Source organism: Equus przewalskii, chromosome 3 (assembly GCF_037783145.1).
Source record: "Equus przewalskii isolate Varuska chromosome 3, EquPr2, whole genome shotgun sequence".
Lineage (NCBI taxonomy): Eukaryota > Metazoa > Chordata > Mammalia > Perissodactyla > Equidae > Equus > Equus przewalskii.
The window spans coordinates 110615940-110640076 of record NC_091833.1 but is presented as its reverse complement, the minus strand read 5'-3'; positions in this window follow the sequence as shown (position 1 = coordinate 110640076).

Here is a 24137-nt window from a genome sequence, read left to right as displayed (position 1 = left end):
ATTTTGCTATTCTTATAGGTTTATGTCACACTTTTTATTCTTTTCATTCTGAGTTTTAATTCATATATTAGTCTGCTTCATAGTCCATAAGATCTTATATTTGAAACCCAAATAAAATCAATATAGTAGTCCAGTGCTTTCAAAAGTGTTCTACTGGGGAATAAAATCCACTCAATCTCTCGTTCAACACACATGCGTCTCAGTGGTATGTGTGGCAGTGAAGAGGAGGCAGCAGTAAATGAAGCTCTTCCTTCGAGCATCTCACTGTCTTGGGAGGTGAGGTTCATGCTCCAGGTAGCTGTAGTACAAGCTGCAGGGCGACCATTCAAGTGTCATGAGATTTCAGTGGAAGCGGTTACTCCCAGCTGAGAGCACTGGACACTGGGCTTGGTAAGTGAAGGGTGGAAGCCATATGGATATGTGGGTATAACGTGATAGAGTCCAGACAGATGGAAGAGGATGGGAAAAGACAAGAAGGAAAAGTATTGAGCATGAACAGTACACAGCAAAACTCTGTTTTAACTGCAACCAAAGGGCTCAGGGGAGGCAGGAGTGGAAAATGCATTTGAAGAAGTAAGAATGGGACTGAATTTTGGAGGAATTGAATGCCTGCCTAACACATGTGCATTTTATTAGCCACAGGGAACCAGTGGATGTTTTGAGCAGAAGGATGCAATAACAATCAAAGATCCCGAACATAAATTTCCAATTTTACAGAATTGTTTACCATCAAACAGGGATTGGGTTGCATGAATGGGACTCCAAATCCAGGGTTCACTGTGGAGAACCTATAGATTTACTCCAATACGCACTTCTGCTTGAATGAGATAATAGGGTAATATAATAATTTTCTACTCTTTATATCAACATAGACATAGGTCAACAACACTTGCAGAAGAAAAAGAGATTTGAACAAAAGCTCTTTTTGTATCTAAAACAGTTTATAAGTGAACTATTATAGAACCTATTTCTTTGCACCTTGTTTATTGTCATATCACCTCTCCTCAGTTAGACCACGAGCTACTTTAGAGCGGGAAGTGTGGCATTCATATAGCCCCAGCACCAACCCACTGCGTGGATTCTGGTACACGCTCATTAAATACTTAACATCTGTACCACAGTTCTGCTCTTTTAAAACCAATTGACTTCCAGCCCAAATCAGAGGGATCTCTAAGCAATACCCCTCTGTTTAAATTAAGAAAGAAGCTTTGGCAATGTATATTTTCTATCAGGTTTAAAAGTATGTAATAAAATGGGTGAAAGGACAGTATACCATTCATGCCCCAAGTTGAGATGGCTTCAAATTTGTTGTGTGTCTGTTTATATGATTTTTTCTATATTCTCCTCAATACTACTTTATTTTATTTTACTTTTTCATCACTTCAGAGTTTTGAACAGTGTTGCATGTATGCTCTATTGTTGATTTTTTTTAAATGGTTTATTATTTTAAAGCAATTTTAGGTACACAGTAAAATTCAGGGGAAGGTACAGAGATTTTCCCCATTATCAGCATCCCCCACCAGAGTGGTATGTTTGATGCAATTGATGAGGCTACATTGATACATCATAATCACCCAAAGTCCATAGTTTACATTTGAGTTCATAGGTTACATTACATACATAGGTTACATTTGGGTTGCTAGTGTGCTTTCTATGGGTTTGGACAAATACATAATGACATGTATACACCATCACTGTATCATGTAGAGTGTTTTCACTGCTCTAAAAATCCTCTGTGCTGCGCCTATTCATCCCTCCCCGCAACCCTTGGCGAGCTTTCCTTTGTTTATACGATTGTGTATTCCATGACTCATCTAATAATGGTGGAGGTTAGGGTAGATTTTATTTATTCTTTTCCACATTTTCTAATTTTTTTACACAATTGGCATTATACAATTTCATATAAGGAAAAATGAATACCACAGAAAAAACGTGCCTTCTGATTTTTCTTGAAAGCGTCTGTGGATTTTAATGAATAGCAAATATTCGAATAGGAAAAGAAAAACATTAAAACAATAGGGGGGAGTTAGTTACCTCTTTCTTACTGTGAATGAAGGTGAATCCAAGGGGCAGAGGAGACCATAGGCAGCTCTTGGTATTCAGTGTGGGAAGTAAGGAGACAGGGTGAGTCTTTCTCTTCTATGGTTTTCAATACTAAGAGTCAAGAGAGACAGAAAACAGATTGTCGCAAGTATAAATTATTCATTGAAGACATAGAGGGAAAGAAAGAGGGCTTCAGAGTCATTGTTTGTAGTCCCCCCTCTGTGGAGAAAAGGTAATTCTTAGTATTGAACAGATTCTCCCCTGAGGAGATAATGGAGTCATCAGGGGAAGATGGGGAACTAATGGGGGTTTCAGATTCAGGAAAGTTTATTCCTAGAGCTTTAAAACTATGAAATGCTCAATTTAGGGACGGAGGTAGCTAACTTGCCACTCACTTAATTACAAAAATCATGCAATATGAACTTGGAAATGGTGGGTAAGGTAGATCTAGGCAAGCAAAGGCATTGCCAAATGAGAATGAAGATATGGAATATGTAATTAAATTGTGGGAGGGTGACAGATGCTATCAGGCTTCCACTTGTTACAAGGTAAACAAAAGAATAATGCAATAATAAATATAAAAAATAAAACGTTAAATTGCTTTTTTGTCCTCAGCAAATGGAGAGTCATCTGAAGCAGTATCTGCTTTTTATTCACTTTTTGATGTTTCTTGGTTATATAATTATTTCTTTATTTGGTTTTATAAAGGATTGAGCAGCAGGGCGGTTAAAATTGAACACATTGTAATGTAATTGTTGAAAAATAGAAACAGTTTACAAAGTAAAAGACAATTTAACCCGTAAGAGGGGAAAACATCTTTCTAAACTAATTTTATAAGAAATGAAATTTGATGACTTTCATTCTTCAGTGATGGAGTTTTCAGATCAAATGAGTAGGCTGTGCTGAAATGCTAAAACTGAAGTCTCATTGACATTAGGCTCTCTTTAATTGGCTCTTTGGTGGGGTGGGGGGCAGGTGGTAAGAGAAAAGAAATGGAATTTGGAGCACGTCCTTGGGTTTTAAGGGTGGCATAGAAAATAAAGACCTTTTTTTCCCTCCCTAGACGAGGTTGAAAATACATAAATGCACTCAAGACACAATTTTCCACTTAGAAGGCAGGCAGGGTGATATAGTGGACCAAGATCCAGATTTAGAGTCAGACAGACCTTCGTTCAAATCCTGACTCTGGCATTTACTAGTAGTGTAACTAAAACAAGTTATTTAACGTGTTTCAACATATTTCCTAATTTGCAAAATAGCAGTACTAAGGTCCCACTTGCAATGTTGTGAGGATTAAAGAAGATAGCCCATTTCTACAACGTAGTAGTTTATTCAATAACTCAGAAGTCATTCAGTAAATACTTATACCTAGGCTTATTATTTCTAGATACTTAGTTCATCTTGCTTTTTTCCCTCATGGAGCATAGGTAGTTAAAAAGAAAGAAACTAGTCTATACATAAAAAAAAAACAACAAGACAAAGTTAGCCACTTTCTGGTTAATTTGATCATCACTTTGAATTTAGTTCCTATATGGCAACTATGCACAAAAACAACAGTTTATTTTATTTTCAATTTTGTGATTTTGTAGTTAGGGGAGAGATTGACGTAGAGAAGACTCTCATTTGAGGTTGCTCATGTGATCACAGTCAGTTGTTGGCTGCTACTGCAGCCTCTGAAAGCTCAAGGGGCTGGATGTCCAAAGTGGCTCTCTTGCATGACTGGAAGCGGCGGCGGGCTGTCAAGATGGAACACAACTAGGGTGTGTAACAGAGCACCTACATGTTACTTCTCCAGGATTTTGGCTTCAGTGTAGTCAGGCTTCTTACATGGTGGCCAGTTTCCTCAGAGCAACTCCCCAAGAGGAACAGGAGGAAGCTTTGTGTCCTTTTCTGACCTAGCCTCAAAGTCATGCAGTGTCACTTCTGCTTCATTCTATTGGTTCTAAAGGAGATACCAAGGTTGGTCCAGATTCAAGGATAGTTGATGTGGAAACTGCATGTCAATGGGATGAGTGTCAAATCATTTTCAGATATATTTTAAAAGCACCATAGTAGTATCATTACCCCATTTCGCATACATGGGGAACTTAAAGACCAGAATAAGACATGGAGGCTTCAACATAACTCCAGTCCATCTCATATGCAGGCTCAGCCTAACCGTTTCCTGAGCTGAAGTGGTAGTAAAGTCAAGTAAGGTAACACAGCCTCAATGGCAGTTCGCCTTGAAGATCTGAACCCCACACCCTCTGAGAACCACTTACCCCACTGCGCTTGTCTAGTCACTACTCTCACACTTTGGCTAGAGCTCCTGATGAGCATCCTTGTGCCCTGGTGGATAGGAGCTTGACTCTGAAACTTAGTTTCTTTATCAGACAGTCTGAAAAGTTAAATATCTCTTGCTAGGTCACCACTTTTGCTTGGTCCTATTCTCTCTATGGTGAGCCAATGACTGGGAGAGTGATACAATCTCCATGAAAACTGTAAAATTGTACAATTTGGTTTATATTACCCAACAGTGTTCCTTTAGGGCATTAGTGGGCCACGTAGTGTTAACAGCTCATGAGAGCAGGATTTTGGGTCAAGTCTGAGAAATGATGAGTATTTAAGGGTGGAATTTTCTACAGGATTTTTCATCTGTGAATATACTGATGAACTTTATACATAACACAGGGAGTATGGAGTTGTACAACTTTGGAAAATTATTTGATAATGGGAACATTCTTTTAACAAGAAACCTTTTAATATGCCACAATGTGTTTGTGTTCCCTGGAAATTTTGGTAAATATTGTTATGGTTGACATTATACAAGTTGGATTTGAAGCACAAAACTAGTTGAGTGACTTTCGGTAGATCCTGTTTTCTAAGGCTTGTTTCCTTTGTATCTAAAATGAGAACAGTATATAGGATTACCCCAAGCATCTCATGAGAGAATAAAAAACCTCATTATAATTTTTGGCATATAGCAAATAGGAAATACATGTTAATTTTTTTTTTTTAATTTGTGGCTGAAGTTTTGGAGAAATTTTGATGGTGTTGTAGGTAAGAACCCAATAATGATCATATCCTATTTGACAATGACTCTTAGCTCATTTCTCCCAAGAAAATTCCTATTATGAAACAATTGCATACTTAGGCTCAAAGGATGAGTTTTTTCCTATCATCACAGGCACTGGATACTTCAAAGCAGAGTTCGGTAATCAGAACAATTTGTAGTGAGTGGCTTAAGCTGAGAGATTTAATTTGTCTCCTTACAAATTGTTGAATCTCATCCACTTACCTCAGAGAAATCTTAAGGTCAGCCAACCCAGATAGAGTGGAAGAGAGAGAGTTAGAGACAAAGACAGGAAGACTGATGGAGAGAGAAGAAGAGCTCACGTGTCGCATCCTGATTCTACCTTTCCAGTACTCCTCTAAAAAGAAAAAATAGTGAAACAAAGGAGGCTGAAAATAAGAGATTTCTATTTTGTCAATGAATAAGTATGTTTTATTAGACAAATTCCTACCCGGAGAATGACTCTAAAAGTTAGATAAAACCCACCTAAAACAGGCAGAGATGCAAGTAAGAACAGCAAAGCAGATAGGACTTGAATGTCCAAGATCCTAGAGAGAAGGAAAACACTCTGAGATAGGCCCCTCATTCTGCACACCCATTCCTCTAGAGATGTTTGTTATTCCTTAAGCTATGGGACAATAGCTCTACCAGAAAGTCGAGGCTCTGAGCTGTAAACATGGCAGCCATGGGGCTGGAGAGGCAAAATATGGACTTCTTGGCTCCCAAGAAAATCAGGCCTTGGAGAAGCAAGATCCCAGAAAAAAGTGGAGAGGCAAACTCATGTTCTGCCTTGTTTATACCCTCAAGACATTTACTAGTTTGTAAATGGCGTAGACTAAGAGGCCAAGAAACAAAATTGGCAGAAATTGACAACCAGAAGCTAAAAACCCAACTGAATTCTCTGTAGTCTCACGGAGCTGAGGATGTGAACCCCAAGATTTTAGTTAAGGCACCTGAAATAGACCACGCCTTCTCAGTACTGAAGCTCATCTAAAAATCATCTCAATTATTTCTGATTGGGTCAAGGTGATCTGCCCTGTAGTCTCACTCTCTGTCAGAGAAAGCTGACTCCTTTCTGGGTAAGGATATCCTGTGTCTCTAATAATGTTTCATCTCCAATATCAAGCATTCAGTGAAATTACCAGTTGTGACAAGACAGGAGCAAATAGCCAAAACCATTGAAAAAAAAAAAAAAGTACAAAAACCCATTGTCAATGTAGATCTTAAAGATATTGGACATAGACTTCAAAATAGTTGTAAATTACATGTTCAAGAAAATATGTTTAAGATGGAGAGTTGAATAGCATAATCAAATTCTGTTAAGCAAAATAATAGAATGGAAAGAATAATAAGAGAGAAAGAAGAAAGACATGGTGGGTTTGTCTGCCCAACATGAAATCTTTCAGTATTTCTGCCTACCATGCGATGGGAAGAAAGACACAAAAAAAGAGACTACAGACAAGTTTCTGCCTTAACATCAAAGTGTATCTGCCCAACAGTAAACGTGCCCAAAGTAATATCCTTCTCGTCCAGTGGAGGGCAGTGAAGGATGGAGGAGGTGAACTTGGGATGGGAAGTTGGGTAGCGCCTCTTACATAACAGTTTTTGTACTGCTTCTACACACAACTTCAGTTTCTAAACTTCTGTTGTTGTTGTTGAAATCACATACTTTATTTTTATTTTTATCATGATATGGAAAATGTTACTGCCAAGTTTCATCTCTAAAATCAGGCCACCTCTAAATTTGAGTGTGCTGGGTGAGTAATATGGGCTTCCATGTGTCTTCTTGATGGCAAGTCCACAAACCTCCACCATTTCTCACCACTCTGCCTCAACCTGCTTTTACGTTCTTCCATGTACCACACAAATGTCCTACAGCCCAGCTTTTCCAACACCCCACATTAATAGTAATATTTGAAATAATAACAATATTGAATATTTATTGAACACTCGCCATGAAGGAAATGTTATCATTTTTTTTAAAGGTAGTAACCTCATTTCCTGTTCATAACAATCTGATGAGAACTAACAATACCCTCCATTAATGGAGGAGAATTCTGAGGCTCAAGGGGCTTGAGCAACTTTCCTAGGTTCGCCAGGAAACCTGGGAACTAACGCAAGTGACTAGCAGGGGAGAGGGCTCAAAGTCACCTCCAGTTCTTGCTACATCCTATCCTATCTCCACAGCTTTTTAGCCATGAGAATAAAACAAACTGCAGTGCTGAGAATTCTGCCTTAGGGCAGGAAACAGGAAACATCTGAATCCAATACATGGCCTTCAGGTGGGAAAATGTAAGCTAAAAGAAAAAGTGAACCTCATTTCATGTGAAAAAAGGGAGGTTTTTTTTTACAGATTGGCACCTGAGCTAACATCTGTTGCCAATCTTTTCTTTTTTTCTTTTTCTTTTTTCTCCTTCTTCCCCAAAGGACCCCAGTACATAGTTGTGTATTCTAGTTGTAGGTCCTTCTGGTTGTGCTGTGTGGGACGCTGCCTCAGCATGGCCTGATGAGCGGTGCCATGTCCGCGCCCAGGATCCAACCTGGCAAAACCCCAGGCCGCCAAAGCGGAACGTGTGAACTTAACCACTCAGCCACAGGGCCGGACCCAAAGAGGGAGATTTTTCTACCTGGAAATGCAAGTGGCCTAGGAGATCAGTCAGAAGGCTGAAAATCCCCACTGAAGGAAACCTGCTCCACAGGAAATCCTGAGAGAAGTAATGACTTGGTGAATTAACGTAACACATACAAATTCAGCAAACACTCACTGAAGGGGTGAGGATAATTCTCTAAAATAGGTAACATACATGATGCTAAAGAAGATTAAGGGAATGTTGCAGCTTCTATTGCTTAAAAAGATTTTTTAAACAATCAGAACAGCATGAAACTAAACAGAGTAAAAATCACACCAGACGCTTTCTAAAACATTATCTCTGTGGGACAGAGAAATTAACATTGTGAAGAGCACTGGGTGAGATGAATTGGACGTGCGTGTTCTCTGACTACATCAATGTGATCCCTGTTGTTTCTCGGATAGATTCTCATGCAGAAATAACTCAGGAATACAGATGTCCACAAATCTGTCCTGCAAGACCATTTGGTAGAAAATGGAAGGGTGTTGCATTAATTGCCAAAGCTATTTTTCACGGGGTTTTATTTTTCACTTGAGAAAAATAATTGTAGTGATCGATTTTTTTCTTCTCTTGGTATATCTAATTTCAATTTTATTCTAGAGGCCTCTCCAATGGTGTGAAATATTAGGGGTATGCCGTGTCCAGCCTTCAGGCATGAATACAGAAGGGGCATTGTCCTTTCCTTCTGAGGCCCTTAGCAGTCAGCGAGGACAGATGCTTTAACTTTATTCAAACACTGTTCCTACCTGGAACCTTGGGCTTGTAGCCAGAGGTATGAAGATGAGAGATTCATAGAAGGCAGTTAGAGATTGTTAATTGAACTTGTCCCATTTTGGTTCCCACTCATTGAAGAAATGTGCATAACAAAAGTGTCATTCTACTTAGAACTTTTTGGCTAAAGACAGTTAGTTGTTGGGTTCCCTACCTTTTGTCTTTCCGTTGCTGATTTTTGTTCCTTTCAGCCTCCAAGGCTATTCTTCCAGTTTTGAGTCAATTAATTCATAGTTTGGATGAAGGAAGTCAGATTTTATTTCTGTGGTTTTAACTTTCAAGTCATGAGTGATATAGAAATAAAAGCAATGGTACAAAATTTATGTTGTATGAAAGGATAAACAATAGCAATTGACTAACTTTTCCTCCATGTTGACTTAGTGGCTGCCTTAGCCCGGGACGGCCACTGATAGTGTTTATTTCTAATGAGTATTTGCTACCTTTGCTTTTGATTTTCCAGCATCCCTTCCAGTTGTGAATTTCCTCATCAGGTGTACTGGTGGTGCTGTCCATTGTTTGGCCTGACACTGCATCACAAGAGTGGGCAGCTGACGTCAGTTGTCTAACAGTTATATGTACACTCACAGACATTTAGAACATCAGAAATTTAGCCATTATTCTACTCATTACTAATTCTCATGATAAAACATTTTGGACATGATTCCATATCAGCACATTTAGACTTCACGCATTCTTTTTCACAGCTAAATACTATTCTATTACATGGATGCATTTTCCATTGTTTGGCCCCTGATCAACAAATGTTTAGGATCTTTTGTTACTGCTTACTGCAGTAACAAACATTGTTGCGCAGTGCTATCTTGTGTAGTGCATGTGGAGGTACAACTAAGAAAAAATTCTAAACATTGCACTTCTGAAAGAAACATTGTATGAATTTTAAATTTTGATAAAATTTTTGAAAAAAAATCTTGATGAATTTTGATAGCTGTTACCAAAATATAGTGTAGACCAATTCACACATCTACCAAAAGTGTCTGAGAATGCCTGGTTCCTTTCATCATCACCAATGTTGGTATTGAAACTATTATTTATAAATCTGTGTATATCTTTATTATTTAAATTTCCCTTTCTTTTGCTTTGTGCTTTTTTAATGAGTTGAATTAGAACAATTTTTTCCTTTACATATTCTTTTCTTTTCCCTTATTGCCTGTCCCTTTATTTTGTACATCTTTCTTTTGGGTTGTCATTATTTTATTAATTGACATATAAGTTCTTTATTTGGTAAGGAATTCATTCCAATGCACTTTCTAGTGTGTTGCAAACAAATTTTCGAATTGTTGCTTGTTATTTGACGTTACTTTTGTAATTCAATTTCTCCTATAAAGGAATTTCTTTAAAAATCTTTTTTGAAAATATCAAAACATTCTTTCTGATTTCTGGACTTTATAACTTGAATGTAAGCCTCCTACAGTCTTAGATGTTTTCTTCTCTTACTAATATTGATTTACATTTTTATTGAAAATCTTTATTCAATTGGAAATTACTTGGTATAATTTATGAGGTAGGGATCCAAGATTTTTATTTTAAATGAGAAGTCAATAACTAATTTATTGAATATTCCCTCTTTTCCTCATTTATTAATAGTTCTACTTTTATCTTATAAATACGTAGGTTTTGTGAGTATATATTTGGACTCTGTATTTTTTTTTTTTTTTAGCTTAAGATGTTCATCAGTTTTTACTCAAGTACCAAGCTATTTGACTTAATTATGGTATGATATTTCACTATGTACTAGGGCTAGACTCTGATTAAACTTTTTTTTAACACTTTAAATTACATTGGCTATAGTTCTTCAGAAGTTTGATAGATTCATTTATTACAATGCTTAGGTTTAGTCCTTTTTTTAGTGTTTTTTTTTTTGTGGGAAATTTCCAATTTATTCAATCGTAATAGGTCTGCTTACATTTTCTTTTCCCTTATATAAATATTGTAATTGATATTTTCTGGGAAAATTACCACTTTAATCATGTTTTCTCCTTAATTTGCATACATTTGATTAAAATAGTTATACAATTTCTTCTAAGCTGCGTTTATTTCTGTATTTTTATTTCTAACATTGCATATTTATAACTTATTATCTTAAGTAGCCTACTCTATATGTTTCTGCCAAAGAAGTTCTCTAGCAGACACTGGCCCAACTGCCATATGCTAGATATTCATTTCTTTAGCTAGTAGTTTTATCTGGCCTCTATAGCCTGCTTTGCCACTTGTTTGATCAGCCAGAAATACTAAAGAATTACCATCTTTTGAGAGTGGCTCTAAACTAATGACAGAGTAATTTGTGTATAAACACCTCAGCTCCCTTGCAGGAAAAGGGGGAGATAACTCAGAGTTGTGTGCTGTATGCTGGATTCCAAAATTGGTGAAGTTGGTGAAGCTTCAGTTGTCCGCTTTATTCTTTTCTTTTCCTTCTTCATTTCACTTTCTCTCTCTCCATTAGTATTTTCTTCACCTCAAAACTAAACTAATAACATTTGATTCTTTGTTTTAGTGTTTGTCAGTTTGTTATCAGTAGTCAACACTCCAGGCGGGAAGATTTCATGGGCACACAACAGCGCCCATTACAATCATTACCCTATTGTGTCTTTTGGTCCTCTGCTTTTCTTTAGGATTGTACCATATAATTTTATATTCTTATTCAATGTACTTACTGTTTCACGTTTTTGAATTTTATATAAATAAAATCACGTATCTTATACTCTATTGTACCTTGCTTTGCTGTTGAACATTGTGTTATTAAGATTCATCAATGTTATTGTGTGTATTATTTTTATTTTCATAAAAAAATATTGAGTGACTATACCACAATGTATTTTTTCATTTTTCTGTTGATGGGCATGTAGGTTTTTTCTACTTTACTGATTACTTAATTTATTTTGTGCCATTATCAACTATCTTGTTAGAAATATCTCATAATTGTTTCTCTCATTGTCTAATAAATATTTTACTATGTGTATGTATAAATGTTTATCTAGTGTACTAACTCAGTCAGTGAAGGCTAGGTTATGCTGCAGTAATAAACAACACTCAAATCTCAAAAGCTTAAATCAAAACTCTTTTGATTCTTTTTAGTTGTCCCACCTCTATGTCCATCTCAGGTTGACTCTGACTCTGCTCCAAATCCCCTTTACTCCAGGACCCAGGTTGATGAAGTCGCCCCTGTTTAAAACATTGCCAATCTCATAGCAAAGCTATATATATATATTCAACATGCTGGCACTCAATGCTTCTAACTGGAAATGACACACAACAATTCTGCTCGTATTCCATTGGTCAAAGTTAATCACTTGGTGAAGCCTGACATCAAAATGTCAAGAAGTAATACTCTTCCCCAGAAAGCATTTTAATTTGCATTTTCCTGAGTAGTAATGGGCTGAAGAATATTGCAAGTGTTTATTACACCGTTAGTTTCCTTTCAATGATATCCTTGCATAGTTCTTTTTTCATTTTTTTCTTTAATTTTGTTATTTTAGTATTATTTATTTATAGAAATTGGCAATTGTTCTCAATTGAAAGTTTACGTGGTGAAATTTTTTTCTCCAGGAGTGTAGTTTATACTTTCATTTTCTTTATATTCTCATTAGATACTACACACAGCAATTCTTTATTTAATGGGATCTAATTCATCAAAAATTTCCATTACTTGTGCTTCATGTGTCTTATTTTAAAAAGCATTGCTTTCCTCAAAAACTGTTAGTCGGTGTGATGAACTGATTATACACCCTAGGATCATCCCATCACAAAATAACTAAGGCTTGGATCAAAATACATTGTAATGTGTTGCTAAATTCAAAGAAAGTAAAAGAAGTCTCAAAAGGATGCATACCAAAACCAAAACAAAAGAAAGTATGACAACAAGAACGAAAACAAAAATGAGTTAAAACTAAAGTAGGAAAGTAGATGAAGAATTTTTCTTGATGACAAATGACAATTGCTGCACTGCAATTGAAAGGCTAATCTCTGGGTCATCTGAAAGATTGGTGGGCTGAAGCTGAGACTCTTATTAAACTAGGGAAGATTCACACCCATCTCCTTTTTCCCATTTTAAAGATGATGAGAGTGAAAGCTGGGGAGAGAGCGTAACTTTCCATGCTGTGGGCAAAGGATCTTTAAGGCAAACTAAATGGTCCCAGACTGGGGACCCTAAGGTAGAAACAAACCAAAACGCTGAGAAAAGCATTCCATATTTTGGTACACAAAATTCTCACAGATTAGAATCAAGTAAACATGAGTTAACAGTCAAAGATCATTAAAGTTCCTAATATGAGTTAGCTTTCCTTCCATGAATAAGAGATAATAGAAATAACAAGCAACAGATTTAGTTTCCTTGGGACTTCAAATACCGGAACGGTCAGATTTAAAATAGAGAATGATCATGCATGAAGTATTAAGTCAATAAAATATCGAGTCACAAGAGATTTCTTAAAAGATAACCAGTCAGGATTTCAACTTCCAGGTGAGATGGAATTGATAGCAGGATATGGTCACTCCTGCATAGAACTAGAAAAATCACTAAAAAACAGTGAAATACAGCAAGGGTTTGAAGGCAGAAGAAATCTTCAGAGGCAATGAGAACTGGGGAGGCTGTTTCGAGAGAATATGAGAGTCTCAAATAAGTGGGTCGACTCGTGCAGAGATTCTGAAAAGAATCTCTTAGTTCTGAACAGGGAAAATCTGGGTTTTGCACTCTCCAAGGACTACTACTGGGGACAGAGACACCAGCAGAGCCTTTGACGGGCATTTAGGAATCTAAACAACCTGGCTTATTGGGGAATTCTAGACCTGTGTATGGTGGGAGGTTAAAAGTTTGTAAAAATCAATGGTAGACATTTTTAGCAGGATCTTGAAGCGAGTATCTATATTGAAGCCAAATTAAGTATAGAGTAAGCCTGTCAAGCTCCAGTCAGCAGACTCTCTGATGGGATTCAAGTAACCAGCCCTGATTTGTCCCCTGAGCAAAGGTTAAACTTTTCTGTAGAAAGACATCACCATCTAAGCTTTCATACTTATTTACAAAGGGGGAAACTAGATGGTATAAATCATTTAGAGAAGGTAATTTAGTAGTTGTGTCAAGAGATCATTAACTTCTGATGAAAGAGTTGGAATATGTGAGGATAGCTTGCATTTTATCTTATGTATTTTTTTTTTTTTTGAGGAAGATTAGTCCTGAGCTAACATTTGCCGCCAATCCTCTTTTTTTGCTAAAGAAGAACTGGCTCTGAGCTAACATCCATGCCCATGGCTTGACAAGCAGTGTGTAGGTCTGCACCTGGGATCCGAACCAGTGAACCACGGGCTACCGACTGCTGTACCACCGGGCCGGCCCTGCTTTGCTGTTGTCTTTTGATCCTTTTTTGTTCACAGTTTTTGTACAGATATATGGTATTTCTGCTAGGCATAGATTTCCATAAAATATAATATTCTGCATTTATTAAGTATTTACTGGGCTGGATGCTCTATAGTTATTTTATCCTTTAATCTTCACTAAAGTCCAGGAAAAACAGATTAGCACTCAGTCCCTCCTCCTCCGTTTTAAACATGGTGAGACTAAAGGTTGGGAAGAGAACCAAACTTTCTGTGGTGTACACAGGATTAGAACCAGAGCTTTGCGAATCCAAATCTGACACTAAAATTCTTTTTAGATAAGTAATGTGTTACACTGTAGCAGTTGCATTTCTTTCCCATATATAACTCAGTAAACATTTAAGAAATAGTTACCTGTAAGAATTTTTAATTTTTTAAAATATCTGTTAACCACGTGGAAGTTTTTGTTTGTTTTCATTCAATATAATATAACTTACTGGGTTGTCAAATGGGTAGAGGACAGAGCTGGGCTTTAAGCTGCACTGCCATGCATTTAAAAATTATCGAATGGGTTGTTTCTCATCATTCAGGTACATACTGAAAGAAATAATAAAACCTGTGGAAGTAAAACTTCACCAGCTCACGAAGTGAATCCTAGGCACTCATCAACTTCCTACAAGAACGCATGCACATCTCTGAGAATTTGTGCTCAAAACAGTTTGAAAACTTCCTCATGGGGAAACCCCACGATGTCCTGATACCAGGTTGTAGCTGCATTGTGGAGCAATGATCTAATATAGGCTCTTCCAAATCATGATCCTTTGAATTATTTGAGTATGACCATTTCTTCTGTTACATATGACCAAACACAAATGAACATGTCAAGGTAAGGTTATTGTACACATTTAACAGAAGAGCATAATGAAATCAATCATTTTCTTTAATGTGACAATGTAGCTTAATAGTCTGGGGGCAAATTTCCTGCTTGATTGATTTTTTTGACTGATGATAAGCTTTTACATTGAGGTATCATGATAATAAAGGAGACACTTACTAATGTTTATAAAGTTATCTTAGCTAGAAATAATGCTAATATAATGGTAACCTGGTGGATCAAGACAAGAGAGGGGCTAAGAGATGGGAGATCAGTCTGAATGCTCCCTTAAGAGATCTGAGCTATCAAAGAAGTTTCCACAGTCCTGTCTTCATGAGGAATTGCAAGATTACTTGGGGGATATGGCACACATAACTTGGGGATGATAGTACCAAACAGCATTGCTTATCTCTTGGTGGAATAAATATCCAAGGTGGTCAGTGACTCATCGTCAGTTCCTCTGGAAGGAGTCAAGATTTTTGATTGCTATGATGGCGTTTTGAATTGTAGTCAGAGGAGCAGTGTTTTTTTTTGTTTTTTGGGTTTTTTTTTGGGGGGGGTGTTATAATATGACCCACAATATCCTCCTGTCTATATTTCTAGGAATATTCTATTTTTACAATTTGTTTCCTTCATAACCCAAAAAAATACATCAGGTTACCCATTGGGAATCTATTAAAAAGCTGCGAAAATTAGGTAGATAGGAGAAGAATGGATGGTCAATGAGGTTAGTGCTGGTGATGGCTCCTCCTGCTGGAGATGCTTGGAAAGAGAGAAGGATAGAATGAGGAGAGAGAGAGAGAGAGAAAGGGAGAGAGGAGTCGGAGGGAGAGGTAAAGTGGTAAAGACTAGGTTAAAATGTGACTAGATTCAATGTTTCAGATTGAACCCAGGACACAGGAGTGCATTTATTATGGTTTAGTCACTGAGAAAGTATGATAGAACCCATGGAGCTGTGGAATAACAAACAGAAGGAATCAGAATATTGGCTCTGCTACATAGAGGCTATGAAACCTTGGGAAATAGGCAACTTTTGCCAAAAAATAATAGAATTTAGTGGAATATTGCAAAAAAGATGCCTTTGGAAACCAGAATACCAGTGTTCAAATTCTGGCTTCCCATGTTCTCCAAATTCTCACACATAAAATCCCTTAGTACCTACCTCACTGAGTTGTTAGATGATTAAATTAATTATTCCATAAAAGGTTTTAAATAGCACCCAGTATATAGTAAATATTCAATAAACATCAACTATATTATTTGCTTTCGATTCAGAAAGCATAGATTTCTTATGAATAACAATGCTTGCTCTACCCGACTTGAAGGATGGTTCAGAAAATCAAATGATATGATGGATATGACAGAGCTTTGCAGACTCAGGGAATTATAATTGACTGGAACACAAGCACATTTGTTCATTCAGCTAAGTCTATTCTGCACGAGTGAATAGTAAAGTGGTAGCTGGAATCCAGGTACTACTCGTTTCTGTCTCTTTTATTAAATATGTTAATTTCCATTTTATTAAAGATAAGCAACCCCTACTTATAGTTCTAAATCTGAATTTTGTGAAATTGCTTCCACAGAGTTAAAGCTACCTGGAAAATCCTAGGTGCTGTTTGGGAATCTGTTTCTGAATAGTGTAGGAGAAAAGTGTTGACAATAATTTTCTTTGTGAAAACATCAAGTTGCCCCTTGAAGCACCCTGGTCTCACTTTGTAGCAATGGGAAGATGCTTGTAGATTTCATGATAATTGCTAACATAAAGCATGTGCTTATCCTGTGCCAGGTGCTATGCTTATCATTTCCTTCTTTTTTTTTTTTTTTTTTTAGCTCATCTGTTTTTCACAAATCCATCCAGAACATTCTCATCACAAAGATGAGGAAGTAGAGTATGAGTCTTTAAGTAATTAGACCCAAATCATAGACTTATGGGGCAGGATTGAGGTCCAAGTTTGTCTGGATCCAAATCTGCTCCTCACTATTTCATGATGCCTCCCACAATGCCATTTCCTGTGGCCTCTTTGTCTCCATTTTCGCAATACTTTCCTCCTTCTCCATAGAAACATAGAATTAAACATTTAATTCTTTCTTCCCTAGTTATTGTTTCTATAACCTAGAAATAATAATAGTACCTACCTGAATGGTTTGCTTTAAGAATTAATTGAATTAATACATGTAGAGTAATTTGAAAGAAGCAAAGTATATGGTAAATGCTCACTATGGCTTTTTTCCTTCTTTTTATCTTGAAACAAACTTACCATTCTACAAAATTTGCAAGAACAGAATAAAGACTTATTTTCTAAACTATTTGTGAACAAGTTGCTGCTATGCCCCATCACCCTCACTTTATTGCATATTTCTTGCAAACACAGAATTCTCCTACCTAATCTGAAGTGACCATAAACATCAGGAAATTAACACTGACACATTACCACCGTCTAATCCTCAGACCCCATTCAGGTTTTGCCAATTATCCCAATAACATCCTTTATAGCAAAACGGGCAGTCCAGATTCACCCATTGTGTTTAGTTGTCATTTCTCTTTAGTCTCCTTCAACGTGAAGCAATTTCTCAGCTTTCTTTGGCTTTCATGACCTCCACACTTCTGAGAACCACAGGTCAATTTTGTGGAGTTTTGCTTGTATTTGTTTTTTAGAGTGACCCTCATTTGGGTTTATCTGATATTCCTTCGGAATTAGATTCAGTTTATGCATCTTTAACAGGAACATCACAGATACTATGCTGTGTTCTCACTGCAACCTATTAGATGAGACACAATTTCGATTTGACCCATTACTGGTGATATTAACTTTGATCATTTGATTAATGTGGTCTCTGCCCAGCTTCTCTGCTGCTGCACTTTTAAAGATTTCTTTTGAATTGATAAGAATTTTTTGAGGAGGTACTTTGAGACGATGTAAATATTGCATTCTCAGTCTATTCTTTTATTATAGTATGGATAAATTGGTCATTCTTACTTTAATGTAGGAATCTGTAGGTCATCTGTTACTAATGGATGACCAAATACTCCCAGATTTAGCTAAGAGGAATCTCATCAAGCTCTATTCTATGTCCTTTTAACATGAGCTCTTAGCCTTTTTTGTGAAAATTCTTATTTTTAGCACAACTAGGTGGTCTGACTCATCTTGTGCTTTGCCTGCCTCAACCCTGTAATCAGTCATTTTGCGAGAAGCCCTCATTCTTTTGGAAGAGAATTGTGCCTGGAAACTAAGCTCTGGACACAAGATGTACTCACTGCCATTGGGATGTTGCTGTTCTCAAACACTCTCAGTGGAAAGACCTAGGGGATATATTCATGTATACTTACACACACATTTACATTTGTATTTATTTATATACACATCCATTTATCTATTTATCTTAAAAGTTCACACCAGTACCACCAATTCCATTCCAACACCTTGGAATTCATCCCAGTCTTCTCTCTCTACATGCAACAGTCTTCTCTAGTGGTGAGAAGCCTGAATCCCATTTTCCTTAATATGCTTACTTATTTAATCAATCTCCTTACATGTAAGAAATCTCCCAAAACAACATAACCTACTCTTACACCTTGAAAACACCCTTTCCACCCTGTCCATTTTTCAGCACTTCGTATAGGGAAATCTCTTTATATGTTGCCCTCCTCATCACCCAATCTGGGGTTCCAACACTCCAAGGTACTCATCCTCCCAATATGTAGACACCCTCTTTACCCAAGTGGGATTCTCCTATCCCATTCTGGTCACCAGGCCATGATCATAGTAGAACCCCTACCTCATAATGACATACTTCTTACTCTACTTGAACCCCACACCCCAACACGACACGCTGACTTTTTCTCATCCTCCAAACCTGATGAGCTCACTGTTCTTGGTCTTTCACAGCCCTTGTTGGGCCATCACCTCTACCCCATGGAAGTCCAAGCTCAGAGAGATAGCTGTGGCTATAAACCCCTACCCTACCACTGCCCCCCACACAGATGCCTACCTTGTTTGGCCACATCTAATTGGTTTTGAACTGAATTGACCAGACAGGGAAGACAAGGGGAAGGAAAAAGAGGAGCAGGATGAGAAATGGGGGAAAATGAGGGAAGAACTACATGTTAGTTTTAAATTTTTGTTATTATTATTAATAACCTTATGTTATCTTTTCTGATATAAAAATATAATCTTAGTAAACAATCTGCTATAGGTCACTGTGTCTCAATGTGAGCTTAATTAACCCCCAAAGTTTATCTTATTTTCTTCTCAAATGTGATAGATTTTATTGTTAAAAATGAAGAAACTGGTGTTTAAAGAGAATAAGTGTCTTTCCCAGTGTTATGTGGCTGTTAAGTTATATACGCTATTGGGAGCATGTAATCTCATTGAGATAATGAAAAATGGCCTCCCCTGCAAACATGATCCTAGGTACCAGTCGGAAAGGGCTAAGGGCAGAGGGAAGGAATGATATTGTTACTAGAGTAGGAATTTCCTCAGTCCCTGAAAGCATTACTGAAACCATCACTTACTTCCAAGAGAGAGTCAGAAATGGGTCCTATTCCTTTTAATGCCCTGACTCTTTGAAGGCAAGAAGAAAGTTCTTCTGTCTGTCTTCCTGAACTCAGAATCATGATTAAAAAGAAAAGTTGGGAAGTGCATGGAATATGGTGTTGGAGAACTGAGTTTCGGAAAAGACTCTACCACCATCTGATTATATGATCTTGGGAAAGTGAGCAACTTGGATGTACATCTTGTGAGTAAAGATAGAAATGTATATTAAAAAACCAATAAGATGTTCAAGAAACTACGGCTTTAATTATTATAACAATTTATTCAGATGAATACTGCCTTGTTAGAACTGAGACAAACTATCATAAAAGATTGATTTCCTGCAGTCTAGCAAATTGATCAAGAACATGGACTTGGAAGTCAGAAGAGTTCAAATCTAGGTTTTTAACACGTAATGTCTACATGATCTTAGGCTTATTATGCAACCCATTCAGGCCGCATTTTGTCATCTAGAAAAAAGTCTTAATAGTCATTCCTAAGTTATAGGATTGGTGGAAAGGTAAAGAATACTTGACACATTATAAGTAACTGGTACATAATAAATATTGCCACTTTTTTATTATGTTATTAAGTGAAATTTGGTTATCTTTAATGTTTTTTTAAGAATTAGAAAATATACTGATTCATTATATCCACTCTCCAGTGCCCAGATTCTAAAATCCCAGAAAGTCATCGCTTTGTGTCTATCCGATTATAAATCTTCATAATCTCATGTAAAGCCACACCATGTTTGAAGTTCTCTAATATAAAGAAAAATAATGATAAAGGCTGAGAGCAGACACAGGGATCAACTGAGAGCGTACAAAAAGCCTATTGGTGCATCTCACAGAGCAGTTGGCTCTGCTGTGAGTCATACTTCACTCTACAGCCCTCTAACCTTGGAACAAAACAATCCATAAACACATAAGCAAAGAGGTTAAGCACACGCCTAAGACTGTCAGTGCTTCATTTTCCTCAAACTTTACAGAGAGGGTATGGATTTTGCTGACAAGATCTTGTGTGGACTCTTAGATCCTGTAAGCTTTGGATTAGCAGAACAGTATGCTCTGAGGGAGGTAAAAAAAAGAAGAAAGAGAGAGAGAACTTAAGTCCAATGAGCTGATTTTTTTGGAAAACACACCAAAACTATACCAAAGTGAGTGCATTCTTGATGACTATAGCACAACATTTTAAAGCAAAAACATTCAAATGGAATTTAAACTTAAGGATTTCACTTTCAAAAGCTCTATCCTTTGCTTTTAGAAGAAAAAAAATGTTATGTATGTATTGATTTGCCATGTACTTTCAACAAACAACTAACATCTATTGAAAATCTGCTATATGCTTAGGAGCCTCAGTGGATGGTGACAGCATTAAACAAATACTGTATGATATCAATTGTATGCAGAATATAAAAAAGCCAAATTTGTAAAAGCAGAGAAAATTGGTAGTTGCCAGTGGCTGGGGAGTGGGGGAATAGGAGAGATGTTTAAGGGTACAAACTTACAATTAGTAGTAAATGAGTCCTAGAGATCTAATACACAGTGTAGCGAATATAGACAACAATAGTGTATTATAATCATTAAAATTGCTAGAGACTAGATCTTACTTATTCTAGCCACAAAGAAGAAATGATAATTATGTGATGTGATGGAGGTGCTAACTATTGTTACAATGGGAATTATATTACTATACATAAAAGTATCAAATCAACGTGATGTACACCTTAAATTTACACAATGTTATATGTCAAATCTATTTTGATAAAAAACAGATAATTCAGAGGAGCAGATTTTAAAAATGGGGGAAGAAATGATAAACAGAGAAATAATGGCAATGATAAAATCACATTAATAAGTACCATAATTTGGACCATACTATAATTAGATATCATGCTGGTCCTAGTACTCACAAGGGTGCTTGTAATTGGTGGGCTTTATCTAATTAAACCTTTATCTGAATTCTCTCTGGCTTAGTATTTGGAACTGTCATCCACCTTGTCATCCAAACAAAATCCTTGGACATCATCCTTGCTTCCTTGATTCCAAACCTTCAATCATCAAGCCCTACTAACAATCATTCTTAAATTTCTCTCCAGTTAATAAAATTCTCTTCATCTTTATTGTCACTGTTTTTATTATGGCCACCACCAACCCTCGTAATAATGTAATAACTTATTCATAATTTATATAGTCCTGATTCTTTGCCTTTCCGTGTGTCCACACCTTTGCCATGGCCTCGTGGTGAGCTGAATGTGCTTCTTCACCTCTGGACATTGTGCTTGTCCTTGGAATTTGCTTTCACTAGTCCAATATGGGAGAAAGTAGCCTTAAGAGAGCACTGTCCAATACAACTTTCTGTAGTGGTGGAAATATCCATTATCTGTGCTGCTGAATACCATATTAGTGACATGTGACAACTGAGCACTTGAGAAGCTTCTATTACAGATAAAGAATTGTATTTTTAATTATATTTCATTCTAGTTAATTCAAATTTAAATGACCACATGTGGTGAATGGCTATTATATTAGACAGTATAGTGTTGGAAAACCTCATGAATTTGTTTGCTTTCTAATATTTCTCCTACCTCTATGAGATGAACATGCTCAGCTTGACTACTAGTTTAAAAAGAATAAGAGATACATGGAGCAGAGCAACTCCTGCTGAGCCCAGCCTAGATCAGCTGTCCTTCAACTGACCTGAAGCTACATTAAAGAGAAGATATTTTAAGCTACTAAGTTTGGGGTGGTTTGTTATGCAGCAAATATAACTGATGCACTTGGTCTAGATTGCTGCTTACTCCTTGCCTCTTCGATATATTGGAATCAATGTGTTATTTAAAACTGCAAATCTACTTTGGGAAAATATTTGTTCAGATTCTTTGAACATTTTTAAATGGGTTCTCTCTGCTGTTGAGATGTATGAGTTCTTTATATATTTTGGATATTCATCTCTTATCAGATATGTGGTTTGCAAATATCTTCTCCCAATTGTTAGGTTGTTTTTTTTGTTTTGTTGATGGTTACTTTTGCTGTGTAGAAGCTTTTTAGTTTAATGTAGTCCCAGGGGTTTATTTTTTCATTCGTTCCCTTGTCTGGTGAGACATGATATTCAAAAAGATGCTGCTAAGACTGATGTCAAAGTATACTGCCTCTGTTTTCTTCTAGATATACAGATGGCAAATAGGCATATGAAAAAATGCTCAACATCACTAGTTATTAAGTAAATGCAAATCAAAACTACAATGAGATATCATCTCACACCTGGCAGAATGGCTATAATTAACAAGACAAGAAATAACAAGTATTGGAGAGGATGTGGAGAAAAGGGAGCTCTCCTATACTGCTGATGGGAATGAAAACTGGTGCAGCTAGTATAGAAAACAGTGTGGAGATTCCTCAGAAAATTGGGAATAGAACTTCCATATGATCCAGCTATTCCATTTCTGGGTATTTATCCAAAGAATATGAAAACACAAATGTGTAACCATATCTGCACTCCTATGTTTATTCCAGCACTATTCACAATGGCCCAGATTTAGAAACAACCTAAGTATCTGTCGGTGGATGAATGGATAAAGACGATGTAGTATATATACACAATGGAATACTACTTAGCTATTAAAAGTATGGAATCTTGCCATTTGCAAAAACACGGACGGACCTTTAGGGTATTATGCTAAGTGAAATAAGTCAGATGGAGAAAGTAAAATATCTTATTATCTCACTCATAAGTAGAAGATAAAAACAACAATAAACAAATACATAGATTAGATTGGTGGTTACCAGAAGGGCAGGGAGGAGAGAGGAGGGGTAAATGGGTGATAGAGCACGTGTGTACGGTGACTGATGATAATTAGTCTTCTGGTGGTGAAGAAGATGTAGTCTACACAGAAATGGAAATATAATGATGTACACCTGAAACTTATATAATATTATGAACCAATGTTACCTCAATAAAAAAAACAAGAACTGTAAATCTAGTCTGACCACTCGTCTTCTTTTTATCCTTCAAGGGCTTCCCATTCTCCTCATAATAAAATGCAAACTTGATATGACTTCCAAGGTTCTTGATTATCCCTCCTTTACTTTCTTCAGCAGCCACTTAATTTTCCCTTCATCTTAAAAGCCACCTCAACCCCCAATACTTTTCATACCCCAATTTCAGCCCACTTACCTGCTACTCATGCTTCAAGTTTTAGCTTGAATGTCTTTATCTTTGGAAAGCTTCGACTGGCCACCCATTTTTGGGGTGCAACTTCCTCTCTTTCTGCCCCTGTGGCACCAGTGAGTCACCCCTTTGAAACTCTCATCTTCTGCATTACAATAAATAATTTTACTTGCCTCTCTTTCCCAAGATGTCCTTAATTACTTCAGGGAAAGAACTGTGATGGTAGTAATTTCTATTCTAGAAGAGTTTCTAGGACATAGCAAGTACATAATAAATAGTTCTGAATAGAGGAACTATCATGTATGTGTTGGAATTAGGGCTAAAATCCTAGTAATTGAAATTTTGAGTTGAATATCTCCTCTAAATTGCACTTGCTCCACCATGCCAGCCATAAAGGCAAGGTTGTAAGAAGACGCAGAGTTTTAAAACACCTTATAATATTATACAAATGCAAGGCTACATTTGCTATTAGCCTTGAATGATACACATTGTGCCTGCCATAGGCTAAGTCAATGGGGATGCAGAAGGAATTGGCGTTTTGGAATCTGAATAACTGGAGTTTGCTCCATCACGCTCTAATTTTGAGACCATGGCTATGTTTTTAAATTAATTTGAAATTTGATTTCTTAATCTGAAACATGAACTCATAATTCCTCCCTCAGAGCATTCCTTGAGAGAAAAAGGAAAATGCAAAGTAAATTCTTTGGCTCTGTGCATGAAAAACAGCAGGTAACCAAGAT